This window comes from Bactrocera oleae, chromosome 6 (assembly GCF_042242935.1).
Source record: "Bactrocera oleae isolate idBacOlea1 chromosome 6, idBacOlea1, whole genome shotgun sequence".
Taxonomy (NCBI): Eukaryota; Metazoa; Arthropoda; class Insecta; order Diptera; family Tephritidae; genus Bactrocera; species Bactrocera oleae.
The window spans coordinates 64,823,370-64,840,411 of record NC_091540.1 but is presented as its reverse complement, the minus strand read 5'-3'; the positions used below and the strand labels follow the sequence as shown (position 1 = coordinate 64,840,411).

Genomic DNA, 17,042 nt, shown 5'->3' with positions numbered 1-17,042 from the left:
AAAAAAACGCGAATACTTAAGGTTTTCCTTGATTACCGGGGTGAAGTCAATTGGTCACTAAGAAATACTACTTCGTCGTATTGAGGCGTCTACATAAACAATTCGTCGTAAACGTTCGGATTTGTGGGCAAAAAATTCATAGATTTTGCAGCACGATAATGCGCCGTTACATTCTAACATGATTGTGCCTGACTTTTTGCCAAACACGAAGAGAGTCATCGCTAGACCACCGCATTACCAAGATTTGGCACCTTGCGACTTTTTTCGGTTTTCGAAAGTGAAAAACCCGCTTCACGGCTAGTGCCATTGGTCCATTGAATCCATTAAAAGTCATCCACGGAAAGCACTGAAGAACATCCCAGCCGAGGCTTAGAACAAGTGTATGGAAAATTGAAATAAGATTGACATGGTTTGATGAGATGTTAAAGGCTTATTTTCAAATAGAAAGGCCTTACAGCTCGTATAGTAAAAATCTTATTCATATAAAAATTATCAGTTATTATTTTTTTTAACTTTCTCTAATACTTGTAATCTATATTTTATTAAGTGAACATCCCAGTATAAAAACAATTTAATTGCGGCCAACTTCACGATCTATGAAATCAAGCTTCACTTAGACTCGATATTACAATATGTTGTAAAAACTTGTAATTTCCGCAATTTGGCGTCAAAACCAAAAAATAAAATATAAAAATAAAAAAATAAACATATAAAAAAATAAAAAAAATTTAAAAAAATAAAATTTAAAAAAATAAAAATTAAATATATTTAACAGAAAATAAAATTTAAAAATGTTTAAAACAAATTTTAAATTAAGAAAAGTAAAATACAATATAAAATAAGCAACTTGTAATAATTAAAAGCATGAAAACGGGAAAAACGCTAATGACTTGCTGTTAACACGCTAAATGTCTGTTCGGCTGCACAAAAGGTGTTCGAGCTGCTTGAAGTTAAACAATTAACGAAAAACGAGACATTTTTATTTACTTTTTTATCGCCGCAATACATATTAATACTTATGTTATTTTATAGTAACTTGAAGCCAAAATAACCGAGTCATTAGCAGCGCAGTTAGCAGTTTAATGACCGCCAACAACAAGCATGAAGAAAGCACCGCAACACTCGTATGCGTGTGTATGTGTTTGGTGGCGTGGTACTTGCGGTCATAAATAAGTGCGGCCTTACTAGGAACTCAAAAAAAAATGCAAGAACAAATGCATTGTTTAGTTGCACCTGGTTGTTGTTGTTTTTGTTATTGTTTATGCATTTTGTTTATACATTTTGTCAACAGTTTTATTGTTGGGCGCTGCTTTATTCACTTTTATTTTAATTTTTTATTTTATGCCACTTTTCCGCTTTTGAACTGCGTGCGATAAAAATTCGCCGGCCACGTTTGCGGATGCCAGGGCGTAGAAAACAGCCGCAAACTTCGACTTGCCATTCGAGACGTTGCTTCTGCCATGAGCTGGTGTTTGTGTTTCAGTGTGATTGTGTGTGTGTGTGTGCATGTGTTATGACCCAAGTACGTGCGCTGTAAAATTTATTTTGAATTTGTTAAACTTTTATGTGGACAATTTAACGAGACCTCGGTCAGTTTACAGTTTCACATGCCTTTTTCCTTCGCATTTATTTTGTTTTTTCTTTAATTGGAACTTTTTAACTACATGCCTCAACATACCATATTTACATGTTTGTATGTTTGTTTTTTATATCCAACTTTATTACGACTTTTTTAGTTGTCATAAAATATTATATGTTTTTATAAAAAAAATCCAAGTTTTTTATTCTTGAATTAGATTTCTTTTCATGATTAGGGTAAGATTTTTGACATTGAATTTTGAATTTCCATTTAATCTCCATCAAGAGCCACACAACCAATCCAGCGCCGCTCTAACATTTCAATACCACTTTGGTAGAACGATTTGCCTTTTGCCTCTACATTCGAGCAAAATTTCTTACCGGCTAGCATTTTTTTGACGTCTGCGAACAACCAATAGTCGCTGGGAGCCAATTCTGGAGAATAAGGTGGTTGCGGCAGTAGTGTTAAGGTAGTAGTCTGGTAACTTGGTTTGGAAAAATCGACTTTTTTTCGAAAATATTATACACATATGATGTATTAAGAATGCAATAAAAAAATTTAAAACGAAAATCGAAATATTGACGAAGTTATGGCACCTATACGCTGTTATTACATAACATATATAATCTGTTCTTGAAACTTTAAACGCGTTTTTCTCGAAATAACGTTCTTACGGTCGGCCCGGATGATCAAAAATTTTCTATCCCACTAATTTAAATATGTTATTCTACTCATCAATAGCTCTCGTAAGAATAGGACTTTTTTTATCGTTTACTTTCCATTTTACAGCCCGATTTCAATTTGAAAAAATTTCACTTTCTTTTCGAAGTCAACCATTTTATTATTTTTGAACGAAATTGTATAATTCTAGTTCCAACCAGAATGACAAGCTAACAGAATAATAATCATTTTGATTTTTCTGATACAACTGTCCTTAAGCGCCCAAATCACTGGGGCGAGCCACCTCCTATTTTTTTTTTGAGACGTTCACCTCAATGCGACGAAACAACAAATTTCAAAAAAAAAGACTGAACTAATTTTTTAATACACTCTGAGATACCATTAATAATATATTACAAAATGAAACGATTGAATTTTATTTTTTCCAAATCAAATATTTCTAAAAAAGCATTAAAAAATACGCAGACGACTATCTTAATATTATTATACCCGCGTATGTACTCGTATTAAGTTAGCTATGAAGTTTGTTGCACTCAAAAGGAAACGTTGGAGACCTTATGAATAAAAAGCTTTAATACCCTTCACAAATAAAAAGCTTCTCTACAAGAACTTGATTTTGATCGTTCAGATTGTAATGCAGCTATAGTGGTCCGTTCTGAACAATTCATCAAAAAAAACCGTTTTATAAAAAAAAATCAAATATTTTTCAATGTATTTTTCCATTGAGCATAATTTTTAAAATAATCAAAGTAACTTATTTTTTTTAGAAAAAATCGTTCCTTTCCTCCTAAACCTGAACAAAAAAAATAGTTACCCCACTATGTAAGTTAGTTATCTTAAGCAGTTAATCTATGATCTCCATCTTGCATGAGCTATAGAACCTAACCTAAACTAACTCTATGGGTCACCAAAACACTATTGAAAACTGAATCAACTCTAATCTACGAAAAATGAGGTGTTATGAGTCAACACCAACAGGCAACAATGAAACGGCAGCAGCCAACAAATGCAAAAGTGCCAATAATACCCATAACAACAACAGCAACAAATAAGAGCCGCAACAATAAGCAATTTGAAAAGGGAATAAAAAAATCGAGCGCAAATATATTATGTCAACATTTTGTCGCAATTATCGCGGTTCTTTTACGCCAGCGGCAGTTCAATGCGCATGAATAAATATATTTATTACATATATATTTTAGTGTGCAAACAACAGCTTAAAGCGGTGATTAAAGCTTGTGCGTTGCTATTGTTGTGCCGCGTTGTCTCAGTTGATTCTAGGGCTGTTGCTGTTGTTGCTGATGATTATCCAATAACTTTTGTCTGTTGGATTAACATTAGCGTTCATATGGCAACTTCCGTCGTTGCAGCAGCGCGCAGTGCATTTTCAATGCTTCAAAGTTCATTGCAATGCATATTTATTTATTGAATGAACGCAATTTTTATTTTATTTGTTATTTTTGTAATATGCCGCTGTAATCATATGAGGGGAAGAGAACAGAAATATTTGTCATCAGCGGATTTTTTGTTCCCTTAGCTTTTATATAAAATGGCTGATGTGCTTAAAAAAGTTAAACAAAATGTTGTATATAAAAATACATTTAAAGAAAAGCACATAAATAAAAAATTCTAAAAAACAAAATAAAACATATACATATATAACTAGAAACAAAAAAATAAAAAAACACGATATTACATTAAAAATGATTAAGTACAAATTAGAAAATATGAAAAAAATTTTAAATAAAAAAAATATAGCAACCAAAAAAAAATTAAATATAAAAAAATGTATAAGAATAACATTAGAATTAAAACAATTCATATTAGAAGAAAGAAAAATTAAAAAAAATTAAATATTATTATAACTTGAAAAACATTAATTTTTAAAAATAAATAAACTAAAAATAAATTAAATTAAATATAAACAAAAAAAAATTAAAACATTAAAAAAATTAAAATTAATATATAAAAAATATTTCAACTTTAAATTATCATAAAAAAAATGTTTTTTTTTTTTAAAACCCGAAAAGTGTTTTTTTTTTGTGGTTCTCAATGACACAATGCTTTTTTCGGATTTGCTCCTTTTAATAGCTGTTACTGATTTATACATTTCATAATGAACAGACTTACTCCCGAACAAAGTTTGCAAATAGTGCAAATTTATTACCAAAATAATGGCTCGGTTCGCGCGAAGCAATTTTTTATTTTTGTTTGGCGATGAAACTCACTTTTGGTTGAATGGGTACATTAATAAATATAATTGACGCAGTTCGAGTGGTAATAATTCACAAGCCATTGTTGAGTTGCTGTTACATCTTAAAATAGCCACTGTTTGGTGTGCTTTATGGGCAAAGGGAAACATTGATTCATATTTAATAAAAAATAAAGCCGGCCATAATATTGCAGTCAATGGGGAACGCTAGAGGGCCATGATTAATGACGTTTATGTGCCTGATTTGGAGCACGTCTTTTCTATGTTAGTAAAAATTACTAGTTTTTAGTTACAGAAAACAGCACTAAAGAATTTATTTCTTAAAATCTGATTCTTACAGCTCTTATATAAGATATATATTTAAATGAAATTATAAAAATAAAAAGGGTTGCAATAAAAAAAATGTAATAAAACGTTATAAATATAATATAATATTTAATATACAAATATAATTTTATAAAATAAAGAACTTTAATATTCGAGTGAAAAATCTACATACATTACTACATAAAATAAATAAATAGGTATTTTTAAATAATTATTTAATGTATTTTCTATTAATTTATTTTTTTTTATTAATTTATATATTTATTAATAATTAAATAATTCATTTTTAAATATATAAATTTAAAACAAAAAAACATTTTTACAACAAAAAATTATTAAATATTTGACAATAATAATTTTTTTAAACTATTTTTTTTTATAAATAATTACAATAATCATATAATTAATTTTCTTTTAATATATTTTTGTTGTAATAATATTTTTTTTTCAAAAACACTATTGTTTTAAGCTGAAGAAAATAGCACTAAATAAATTTTTCACAAAACCTAGAATTAAAATTTTTCTCAGCTTAAAACCCATTGATTTGCAATGCAAAAGTTCAATAGCAAATGACCCTGCAACACTGCACTTTGCGCAAATAGCACAGCGCAAAGCAAAAACTGTGTGAAAATGTAAAAGCTGCATTAACGGCGAAAATATAGATGACCTGATTAGTGTTCATTTCACGGATGAGAAATTGTGAGAGAATTTGAAGATTTTACTGTAAACTACAAAGCCAATACTCGAATGTTGAAGAAGAAAATTAAACGGTACAAGGCAGAACATAAATGCTTATTTACAGTATGCTATAAAAGTATTTGTTACGAAATGTTATTTTCATTGTTTAAAGTTATAAATTAGCAAAGGATTGTATGCACTGGCTTTCTGCTTACTCGGTGAGTTATTGTCACACAACATTACTATTTTATATATAATATAATCTATGCCCTCCCACATTTCACATCAGTTTGCACCAAAACTGTAATATTGAGGTACTCTAGTACTAGTTCTAGGAACTCTAGGAGTAAACGAATAATGTTTTTAGGGCGAAATTTCTGAGAGATCTCCAAGTTGAAGAGAAACTGTATTATCGATGCTAGAGGTGCTAGAGGTTCGATAACATTAATTTTTTGTACCAAATCATATTGTTTTGTACAAAGCGAGAAAACCTCGAATAATTTTAAAAAGTGTATATTATTTTTGGTATATTGTAGGTAGGAAGAGTTGCATAGCAATTTCGACTTTTTTTGGTAGGAAACTAACACATGCCAGGAATACACAATCTACAAAGCTCTGCTTCGGTATATTCCTGGTTAGATTAAGGCTGTTCTGTTGTGAGGTTAAGAATATGTTGGAATCTTTATGTACCGACTATGGTTGCAATAGAATCCAAAAAATTATAAGTTATAGCGGTTGTTCTAAGCGTTGGGCAGTGTTCTTTCGTTTATTTTGCATTACGTTTATTTTGGAATCACATTAACACAATGCTCAAATGTCCTGTTGCTAGTTGTTTTTGAAAATTTCATCAAATATTGTATTGTACTAATGTAAAATTAATTGTACCCAGCCCAATAGTGTATTCCTTTGAGTAGAGTAAAAGAGTCCCAAATTGAATATCAACGTTGTAATTAAAATGTAAACTTGCTTCATAGGCGAGGCGACCGCATCAATTTGCAATTTAAACGCAACACTCGCTCACCGAACGCCCAACCCAGCGTGCAGTCAGCGCCTAGGCAACCAAAACCACAGAAAAAACTTTGCGCTAGCAACAGGAAATTTAATCACTGGCATGTCGGCCCTTTTCAACACACCCGGCAATGCATAAAGCGGATTAAATATGCAAACGCTTAAAAATGTTCAAATATTGTGGCAACCCGCACACACACACACACACACATGCACACAAACTAATAAAGAGTACTGTGCAACGACAAGGAAAAATTCAAATCCTATAATTTCGCAAAAGCGTAGTGGAGAGAGGAGGGAGCAAGTTGCAAGAATTGGAAATAACTAGCTAAAAATGCAGAAAATTCTTTATGCAAATTCTTAGAGGATTTAAGCAAATCTTTGGCCCATTACGTCAAAATTTCAACACCAACAACCAGGAAAGCCAAATGAGATTGTTAAGCGAATGAAGATAAGAAGAAGCAAAATAGAAGAACATACAGTTGGGTGGTTGTGCAAACCTTGGCTGTGAGGTGATGAAATGCAAATGTAAAATGAGAAAAAACAAGCGGAAAAAATTTCCTTTTCAAGTTTAAATGCCAGTTGTGTGCGTGTGAAAGCGCAGAAATGGAAGACTGCTGCGATAGAAAGGCAGCAAAAAAAAAACGAGAAGTAAAAAAGCCTTAGAAGTTACGAAAGGTAAATAAACTATGAAGTAATATTAGACTTTGGAGGCGGCTTAGGCCAGCAGGATGCAATGCCGCACAAAAAACAAGTGAGGTGTGCAAAAAAAAAAAAAAAAACAAAGCATGAAGCATAAGAGTGCGTGGAGACCGTGAATCAAAGACGAATCTCCTAGTTGCACCTTTGCAAACATATTTACATAAAAAAGTTTCGAAGACAAACACATCCCGTCGTAGTTGCGAGAAAGTTTTTGTATAGCGTAGTCAAGGTGCTTGGCCGGTGGTTGAAGTGTGCACAGACAAGGAGCAGAGACACTGCAAACACTGGCAACGAGCGTTAACAACAACAATTGAGAATTTGTTGTTAGACTACCAAGTTTGCTGCAAACTTTGCTTCTTTAACGAAGAAGAATTGAGGCAAAGCTAGGTAAATATAATATAGGTAATATATATTATATGGGTATACCAGAACTTCGAGCTCCGAAAATGCTTTATCCAAAGGATTTGGGGTTCGAAGTTCGTGGGGAGAAACTTGAGGTCCCAACCTGAACTCAAATATTATCATCAACTTTAAAACCAAAAATGTATCAATTGTTGTAGAAGTATGACATATTCGATATTTATAGCGGTAATCAATAAAATTGAGGAACACAGTGCGACTTTTAGAGGTCCTCGTAATAAAAAAAAAGTTTAAAAAAAATGCCGATTATATGGATACAATAGATCTTGGGGATCAGAAAGTGTTTTATCCAAGATATTTTCGGACTCGAAAATGTCCATACTTGTTTCTAAAAAGTATATGTACATTAATACTATTGTAAACTTGAGAAAACTATAGTAGGTTCCAACCTGAACTCAACTTCAACATAAATATATCTTAGACTCGATATGGGTCGTACTACTATAAAAGGTTTAAAGAAGTCACCAACTTAAAATGAATATCCAGGAAGGACACCACATATCTCAAAATCACTTGGGAGTAATATTTACGAAGACGATCTGATATAAGCTTAACAAATCAAAGGAATTACGATCTTTTTTCAAAAATAAAACTAATAGCCTTTGGCTTTAATGCATTTGACTCACTGAAGCTCCAACTTATTTAAGCTCTATGAAAAAAAAGTTTTGCGGAGGTCTTCAAAGAAGCACTCTAAAAACAAGTTGAACGAGGTCAAAGCTGAAGATGCCGTTATCATGTTTTTTTGGGAGCAGAGGACATGGTGAGACCACATTGAAACGAACTAAACTAATTTCAAACGGTCGCCATCGAAGGCAAAGAGTCTCCGCATACAGCATCCAAGCAATCTTGGATTTCCCTACGTGGTTTCCCTTCCAAATTCAAGAATCTAATCGCCGACCGTTTCCAAATACCGCGTATATGCACACTTCCGCAAGCTATCAAACCAAACACTATGAGACCGATTATGGTTAACACGACTACACGGTAGCACACTTCACTTGCGGTAGGCGCGACATCGTGCCGTGAAGCTATGTACATATCGGACCGACTTTGTATCTTGTTAGGACTTAGTAAATGCTGAAAACTGCGTTCCGCTCTCAACACTTTTTAGATACTCCTGCGAACAAGGAAGTCACTGACGCATGTAAAGAAAAAAGTCCATACAATTTTACTTCCACATGCGTATATATACATATGTATACGCTGTATATACGCATTTCACATACAGAAGTGCATTTGTACATGGATATCCTTAAAAGCCTTATGCATAATGCAACTAAAACACAATGGTCGCATCCAGTAAGTGCCGTAACAATGGCGGAAAGGTGTTAAAAATCGGTTGCGCGTAAGGCACGTAGCCACGTCTGAGCGCTGTCGTTTAAATATCGATCCAAAGCAACGACTCCTCAACTCCGGCCGACGCATAGTTTTTGCTGCTTCCATTTGGCTGCTTCGCATTATTCCTTAATGGTTTTTTTTTTTTACTTTTTTCTCTGCTGCTTCTTATGCTTTGCACACAGTTTGGCCCGACCAGGAATGCAGATAAGTTGACATAAAGCAAAGCGACGGCCAACTTAGAAACTCGCAGTCAACTACAGCGTTTGTCGTTGCTGTTTAACCTCTGGCAGGACATATATAAGCAGCAGGCGGCTTTCTAAGCATCCTGCTTGCAGTTTGACAGGGCACGAATGTAAAACAAAACAAAAAGTAAGTAGAAAAAAGAAAAAACAAAACAAAAGCCGTTGCGTGCACTGCTTTTGGCAGCGCTCTAAGGAATCCAACCGCCACGTCAAGGGCAAGAAAATAATAATAAAACAAAGTGCAAAAAATGCAGCAAAAATTCCTCAAAGGACTCAAAGCATGATGAAGGTTCCTGCAGGAGCGGTTGCATGCATATACGTGATTTGTATGTGTGTTTGTGTGTGAGTAGGCTGCATCTAATATGGCAAATACCACGCGCGCATGTCGCGCACAACGCAAAGGACACATGTATGGTATGAGTAAAGGCACCGGGATAAGGAATATTTTAGTATACCAACAGATAATTTATATGTATGGCGCGGGATATACAAGTATGTGTGCGTAGAGGCGGGAAAAATAAAGCATACTAAAATAAAAACAAGAAAATATTTTAACTTCGACTGCACCGAAGCTATAATACCCTACACAAATAAACAAACTTGCTTTAGATCGGTCATTTTGTATCGCAACAAATAAAGAGTTTCTTGCGGAGGAAAGGACGTGAGCAAAGTTCAGATCAATATCTCAAAAACTGAGAGACTAGTTCGCTGGTGTACAAACAGACTAATGGATATGGCTAAATATTCGCAGCTCGTCACGCTGATAATTTATTTATAACATATATATACATATATACTTTATAGGATCTCCGAATTTTTCTACTGGGTGTTACAAACTTTTGACTTGACGTGGCCAACTTAATATACCCTGTTCAGGGCATAAAAATAAGTGAATAAAAAACACCTTAGGGAACACCAAAAAGAACACAGCTTTGGCGAACCTACCGAAGTGGCTGGGACTGATATTAACCACTTTAATAAATTTGTGGTATAATCAAAACGCTTCGTAGATCTGTGAGGGTCTGGTGATTCACATTTATGACTTTTTGAGTAACACAAAGGACGAATGTCTCTCCAAGTGTAGTAATCATCGACCTAACCTAACATAACCTGACTCAAAGGAAGAATTTTAGGTATTTTAAGGAATAGATATTCCAAAAAACGGACAAAGAGTATAAATATAGTATGATATATACGAGTATTTTGATGAATTGCGGTAAAAAAAACATCCGACACTGTCAGAACTGTTTCTTTTTTTCTATTGCTTCTTTTCATATTCGATTTCTACTATATATGTACTCACAGTGGCAGTGACTTTTATTCTCATTCAGTGTCATGGAACATCTGATCAAAAAAGACTCTTAATGATCATACTCGTGAAGCCCTTATATAATGGGTTTGCCTAATCCCGGGGTTTAGGAATTTGTAGAAAGAGGCGAAACTACGAACCTTCTGCTAGATTTTCTTATTGTAGCGGTAAAAATACATTCCTCGCGTACTTTTTTCGGAGTGCTGTGGAGTTGAAAGCACTATGCCGGATATAAATTCCGGTTTATTCTAAATATGTCGACTGCCTTCGCCAATGAGCTTTGTGCTTTCCCACAAAGTTCTCTATAAATCGATTAAAATAATCCGTAGGCATTTGGTGAACAGAACTAAAATACAAGCAGCTCTCAAGGTGTCAGAAAAAATATATAAAAAATATTATATTATGAACTTTGCGTAAAATATTACAGGTTGAGCAAGAACAAACGTCAACAATAATTTTCGTTAAAAAATGTCGTGAGCAGCCTGGACTTGTCAAATCTGTGTAGTATCCATTGAATGCATGATGTAACACGAAAAATTATTCTTCACAATTTAAGAGAAACAAAAGAAATATTTTTATTTATTATTAAAATTGTATTAAAAGAGTATCTTAAATAAAATAAAGCCTCTATGCACATCCAACGTTCAGTAAAATTACAAACTTAACTTCCTGAAAATGTGCTGTACTCTGCATTAAATGAACGTCATTGTGAGGATATTGAATTTGCTAACCACCTGGCATTGCCATGTTATGTCATGCTGCGTGCCGTGGGTAACTTTTGATGCGTTTAGTCAAAACGCTTCCGTGCACATTTGCGATGCACCATTCGGTTCAGGAATATGTACATGTGTACACCTGCGAACACCAGAGAACAGTGAGCAGAGAGCAAATGCAATTGTTCAATAAAACGGATGTAGGAAGGATGTGCGCAGAATGAAGGTTGACATGACGAAGCTGTGGTAGAGTTTGTATCGAAATGACAGATTGAAAGAGCGACCGTCAAATAGTAGTTATAGGATACAAAAATTAATAACCAAGTTTTAAAATATTGACGTTGGCAATGCCGTTATTAATGTAACATTTTTGGAACTGAAGGAAGTAATGATAAAAATTTAAAACTTGAAATATTATATCTGATCAAATTTGACCCGGACTAGTAAACAATTTTTTTCTAGACCCTAACTTCATTTAATGCCGATAATAACATCGAAAAAGTTGATTGAACAGTGTTCGAAAAACGACGCATTGGCAGCAGAGAGATAGCAGAGGATCTCAACATCTTTAATAGATCGACTCCACACATTTTGGTTAATGTTCTTGGTTTGAGGCGTGTCAATGCTCGTACTCGTACCAAAAAATCTGTATATTTTGCAAAAACGTCGTCGAGTAGAGATTGCAAAAGAGATAGTCGATGTCGAAACTCTCCAACAATCTAGCCAATGGCGCTCCAAAAATGAGTCAAACCCGAAAAAACCACATCAAAGTCAAGGTGGTGGTTTCTTTCATTCAAGCCACGGCTTAAACCAAATGTATGAATGTATGAGAAATTGGATTAAGTGTTGACATGCTTGTATTGGCTAAAAAAGAACCAATTTTTATTAAAATACTTGAATTATTAGTCAGTCCGGGTCAAATGTGATCCGATGGTACATCACATATTAAGGGGGTATTCTAGTGTAGAATTTCCAAAAAATAGATTTTTTTTCATATTTTTAATGTTAACTATTCAAGAATATGTTTACGAGAGGATTTTTGAAAATTTAATATATTTTCGGAGGTATAGACATTTTAATGACCTGGTCTCCAAACTGGTTCGGTTGGGTCTAATCGAACAAAAGACTTTTTCAATACGATACCCACGATTTCTCGAGTTCTACTGGACCGATTTACTTGACATTTTCAGAGAATCTTCTTTATAGACACCTCTCGAGTATGTACTAGCCTCATTCCCAAATTTCATCAATAAAATGGTATAATAAAATCGTTTTTTTTTCAAACAGTCGCCATTTTGTCAAAAAAAATAGTTTTTTTACTTATCGCTAGTTGATACAATTGCGACATCATTGCAGATAGATAATCTCTTTTTTCAACTGATTTTTTGAATTGATGACTAGCAGGGTTAAAATCATGGGTATGCTCATGTGCCAATTTTATGAGACACCCCACTTCATCAGCTACCAGTTTTTTAAATTTTTAACTTATTTTTTTTTGTTAATTTTTTTTTCTGTACTCTTGTAACATTAATAAATAACTGATAAAAAATCGATAGTATAAATATTGAACAACACTTTAAAAATTACCCAAAATTCATATCTCTAGACTAGAATACCCCCTTAATATGTGCATAGTCAAAAAATTATAAAGAAACAATTTAGAGTGTGGTAATCTTGCCAAATTACGTCAATAACTGATAGATACTAGAGATTACAACCTGTCTAACTATTTTCAAACAAAAAAATCTTGTTAAATTAGAGGCAAGTGCTAGTTGATGAAAACATTATCAAGAATTTACTAAAAAATATTTGTAAAATTCCGTCAAAAAGATGATCGTCATTTAATAAAAAAGTCAAAACAATTTTTAAGTAATTGAATAAGCGAGTAAGCTGTTAAGATAATTGTATAATTTTATAAAACTTAATATCAGCATGAATGACAGGCGACTTTCTAAATATTATGTACATACATAGTACCTACGGAGTACACGCCTCCCCATAAGTGTGCCGCTAATGCCAATGCAAGGGACATTCATACATATATATGTATATATATATATATTTCTATATGTCTGTACCTACATAAACTTAAGTAATTTAATTTTAGAAAGCATTGTGTAAACCCAGCGCCATGGGCGCAGTTTTATTTTCGGTAGCTGTTGAGGCTGTGAAAACACTGCAGAATTGCACTCGTGAGGTAATCCCAAAGTAATTAAATGACTCGCTGCTAGACTTTGATGATGCAGCGGCAATAAAGATGATAAATCTCTACCCACATAGCAACTTATGTATGTATGGTATAATGTAGATGAGAGCAATAGTTAACTTTAAACTGATGATAAGTGATTGTTAAATCCCAAATGTCTCAAAATATAATATTTAAAAGAACTTTTTTTGGTAATAGTTTATTTACACACACAGTGTTTCATTTTTCTATATACTTTGTTATATAAATTATTTTTAATTTTATAATTCTAGGTTTATATTTTATACACTGAACACGTAAGTTTGCCACGAGGAGAAAAGTCGGAGACTCTATAAAGTATATATATAAGTCATCAAGGTGACAAACTGAGTTCATTTAACCATGTCGGTGTCAGTCCAACTGTCCGTCTGTATTTATACGAACTAGTCCCTCAGTTTTTGAGACATCAATCTGAAATCTTATACACGTCATTTGCTCCCCCCAAGAAGCTGCTCATTTGTCGGAACCGTCGATATCGGAACGCCATAGGTTATAACTGTGGCATACAAGCTGATCGATCAAAATCAAGTCCTGTTATGGAAAACTATTTAATTTCGCAACTTATCTTCACGAAATTTGGAATTAATATCGCTATTTATCAATCATAGCGATCATTTCAACCCCGAGTAGGTGTCTTTGCTGCGCACACGAATAAAAATTCAAAAAATAAATTAAAAATTTTTTTTTTTTTTTAAATTTAAAAAAAAACTAAGTGTAATTTTGTATATCAGAGCTATCTAAAATTGGTTTTATTTGGCCGTATTGCCGCTGTCACACAAACGCCACTGAACGCGTGATGCAAATTTTTGTGTTTGTGCAAAAACACAAGTGTTTTGGAAACCGAAACCGAAAAGCAAACATGCATACACACATACATACACAAGTATATGATAAACAAACTAAAAAGCAACAACTACAATGGCTCAGATAATTGCGTGGAAAAAACAAAGCGAGCAAAGCCAAATAAAAACAAGAAACAAGAACAACAAACTAATAGGTATTATGGCAAAGACTGACTAACTGAACTGACTTGACAGGCGAAAACCTGATTTCCCCCAACAGCTGTGTGTGGGTTTTACTTTTGCCCAAACACTGACAGCTGGCGGCGACTTAACAACAAACCGAGCATTGCCGCCGCGCAGAAACGATGTCGATCGATGTCGTTTATTTGCGGCACTCAAGTGGCTAACTGTTTCGTTGAAATGACGATTTTTATGGTTTGCCATAAAATATGGTGTTTTAAGTTGCAATTGAATTGTTCATTTAAAATTTGAGTAAAAAAAAAAAATTATATAAAGTTTTACTGCTAATGAATCATTTAATGACAGTTGAGCTTTAAACTAGACAATTTCAATATAACATAAAACGAGAAAATGAGTTAACTACGGTTGCACCGAAGCTATAATACTCTTTACAAATAAAAACTTTTCCAAACAATAACTTCATTTTGATCGTTCAGTTTGTATGGCTGCCATACGCTATAGTCATTCGATCTCAACAATTTCTTCAAAGAATGTGCCGTTGCCTTAAATAATGAGTCGAGCCAAATTTCGTGAAGATATCTCGTCAAATAAAAAAGTTTTCCATACAAGGACTTCATTTTGAATCTTCAGTTTGTTTGGCAGCTATATGCTATAGTGGTCCGATATCGGCGGTTACGACAAATGGGATCTTCTTGAGGAAAAAAGGATATGTGCAATATTTCAGATCGATATCTCAAAACCGAAGGATGCGAACTACGCATATAAACAGACGGACGTACGAATATGGCTGCCGTTCCCCCAACAGTCGGGTCTAAATAACCGGAACGATCTTCTGGGTGTTACAAACTTAATATAGTTACCTGTTCAGCGTATAAAAAAATTAATTTCTGCTGCAATGAATATAAATAATAGCAAATCATGATTTATAGGAGTTAAAAGCATTGCTCTACCCTAAGGAAATACATACATTCATATATATGTATGTATGTACGTTTGAAGTTACAATAAGAATAACAGTACTACAACGACAATAAAACTAAAAATAAAAACAAACTGACAACGCCACACACTTTTCAAAACACATGCATGCGTTGAAAAATATTTACACACATACATACATACGGCACATACATACATGTACTATACATAGCAAAAAGGAGAACGAGTAATAAGGCGAAACCAATAAAAGAGGGGGCTGCAATTGCGTCCGAGCACAAGCAGTGTCCCATGTAGCACTGCTCCTGAATTCTGCACATGCCCATACAAGTGGGCCGCGGTGACCGACTGGTTTGCAGCAGCGCAGACAGCCACTGCATATTATACCTATATATATTGTAGTATGTTCATTTGTGGGCATACAAGTTGGAGAATTGACATGCTCGCAGGCAGGCAGACAAGAGTCAACGAATGAAATCAAAATTCGAATAGCAAATAAACGAGAATAAATCGGCGCACATACTTCGTATATAAATTTACATATATGTATATATGTATGTAAAGCGATAGTGCTTGGCACAAGCTGTTCACCCGTCTGAATACAGCTGGCTGACGAGCCCATGACTAACTGGCCAACTGACGCAATGGCTGTGACTTGTCGCAAGGCGGCAAAGACGTTGATTTCATATTTACACTCACACTAGCACAAATGCAAACATTTTGCATACATATGCGGGCTTACAAGCGTTAAAAAGTTATTTAGTAGTCAAAGTACGAATGCATTCGCTCTGCTACGGGCGACTGGTAATCTGAGATTGCATTTTTATAGCAATCGTTGCAGCCACTTCCCAGCTAGTGTGGCCTTCAGTTATACTATCTCTGATGCTATTTCGTCAAACTGCTGCAGCTGGTGTTTGCTACTTTCATTAATAGCGGTGCAAAAATAATCACAATAATATCTATTGTAAGACACGAGCAATATTTATCCAAATGGTGTTTGGAGTTTTAAACCGATTGCAAATGCATTTGCTGACCTCTTACACAAACGAACAGTCGCGGAATTTAATAATAGATTCGTTCCTTCACTGCAATATTTTGCGTCGCTTTCCACTCAAAATCGCTTAAAATATTAAATATTTGTAAAATACTTCAGACTTTTATGCATCAACACAATTCTATATAAAATCCGAACATAATTATATTTTAAGAACACAACAAAAATGTTATCACCGATTACAGCTAATAGCAATTTTGTTTTTAAATTGCAAAGCATTATTAACATACAAACATTTGTATTTACTTAATCAGTAGTAAAACATTGCAACTGTATACAGGAAAGATGTGCAGCGTAAAAGACTCCATAAACAGAGTTTGCGCATAAAAGTTTGTCATTCGAAAAAGCTGCTGCGAATATTCTCTTTTTGTGTTCAAAAAAAAATCATAGATTCTTTGCAGCTACATTTGTACATATGTACGTATGTATATGCATATGGACAAACAAATGCAACAAAACAGAAAATCTGAAATACCGCCACCAGCATAACAAATTGGTGTAAGAAATTGTTAAAATAAATATATTTATGTATGTAAATATTTAGGTATATACTACTGCGAAAACTAAATTGTAAGGGATGAAGGAGGAGCAGCATACTTATTATATTTCATTCAT

At 33.7% G+C, this 17,042-nt stretch overlaps 1 protein-coding gene across 7 annotated transcripts in view; it reads right to left on the bottom strand.

Moving 5' to 3' along the window:
* Nucleotides 1-17,042, bottom strand: part of Spn (protein phosphatase 1 regulatory subunit spinophilin) — a 160,213-nt gene that overhangs the window by 142,128 nt on the left and 1,043 nt on the right. The window lies entirely within an intron of this gene.